Raw genomic sequence first — 1,705 nt, 5'->3', positions numbered from 1 at the left:
CCGGGCCCCTTCCCCCACCCCGCTTCCCCCTGACCTCGCCCTGCCACCTGCACGGTCGTGCCGGCGGTGCCCCTCCCTGGCCGCTTCCCGGCCTCTTCCCAGCCTTGTCCGTGCTCGCGTCTCCTTCCTCCTCCTCTCCTTTCCCAGCGCCTCGGATTTTGACTTTGCAACCGCCTCGACAGCCTCCCCCCTCCTCGCCCTTCCTCCTCCTCGCCCGCCCCTGGTCGGCTCGCCCTCCCTGGCCGGAATCTCGGCCCTCGCGGCTGCACCCCGCGCCCTCCGCGGCCGCCGGGGACCCCGTGGGCCGCTCTCCCTACGCCTGGTCTCGCGTTTCGCGTGCAGCAGTCCAGAACCAGGCATTTCCGGCCTCAGGGTCCCCGCTTATTATATTACCAACTCTGCAGCGGTGTGGGGCTGGAGCAGAGACAAGTGCAGGGGGGAGGGGGGACGCGCTGGTTCCCTAAAGAAGCCCAGGCTTGGGCCGGGGAGAGGATGTTTCCGTGCGTGTACACACTCATGCCGCCCGTGGTCGGTGTGGAGGTCAGGGCAGCGGGCCTGGCTTCGGGGCCCGGGGCGGGGGGGGAAGGGAGGGGGTCTCCAGGGAGGGGCTAGCCAGAAAAGGGCACGTGCGCGCTCTCATTTGGGAGCTTCTCGCTGCTTTGGTTCTTCTGCGCGGAGCGCTGGCTTAAGGAGCAACTTAGTGATCTCAAGGTGAACACGCGAGACCGCCACGCAGGTGCTCCTTCTGTCCCGTGTCCTTCCGGCTTCTTCAACAGGCCCAGGTGTGTGGAGAGCAGGCTTTCCCGACTCGGGGTTGGGCTTCTCGGGAGGCTCGGGTGTGGAGTTGGCGGGGTAACGTGGCCAGTAGTGGGGAAAGGCGGTCAGCCACAGGGGTGCCCCGGATACGCCCGAGGGGAGAGGGGAATTGAGGAGAGCAGAGTCATGTCCTTAATTGGGTCTCTCTAGGTGACACAGTTTCTCTCGCCATTCAGGTCATGATTTGTTTGGTGCAGTGTTGGGCTGGGAGACCTGCCTTACTGGAGGGAAGGTGATGAACAGTTGCTCAGGAGGGAGACTAAGCATGGGGTTTCATTCCGTGTGTGTTGGTGGGCAGAGAGTCTGAAGGCTTTAGGAAGGAATTTCTGAGGGTCATTTTCAACTGGGATACTCAGTTTACACCCAGGTGGCGTATGATAGGTTGGGCCAGGCTCCCCGGACCGGTCCAAGCTCTAGGACGCACCCCCATCTTCCCTTCCCACCTCAGTTGTCGATTAACTGTGGCCACAGGCTGCTGCGGCTGCTGAGAACTGAAACACAAAAACCCGGGAGGGTCCAAACCGTGACCTTTGATTTCTTCCCTGCGGGACTCTGCTTGTGCTTCTCTTTTCCTTTGGCCTCCTTCGGTAGTTTGGCCTGGACCCCTAGCCTGGGATTTCCAGCTGCCCTGCAAACACCCTCTGACCTTGGATGTGGTGTTTCCCTTCTGGGTTTCTCTGCTGGAAGCAATGTCAGCCTTCTTCCTCAGTGGCCTCCTGCCTCATTCCGCTCTCCTTTCCCTCCAGAGAGGCCTCACACCTCCTGTCTCCTGCTTAGGGAAGTGCTCCCCTCCTGGCCACCCCACTACTCCCTGGGCAGGATGAGGAGGGGGCTTTCTTTGAAAGGGGGCTAGAGAGGGCCTGCCTTCCCCTCTCTCAGTGCCTGCCCC

The sequence above is a fragment of the Suricata suricatta genome, chromosome 17 (genome assembly GCF_006229205.1).
Source record: "Suricata suricatta isolate VVHF042 chromosome 17, meerkat_22Aug2017_6uvM2_HiC, whole genome shotgun sequence".
NCBI lineage: Eukaryota > Metazoa > Chordata > Mammalia > Carnivora > Herpestidae > Suricata > Suricata suricatta.
This window is presented reverse-complemented; position numbering follows the sequence as displayed.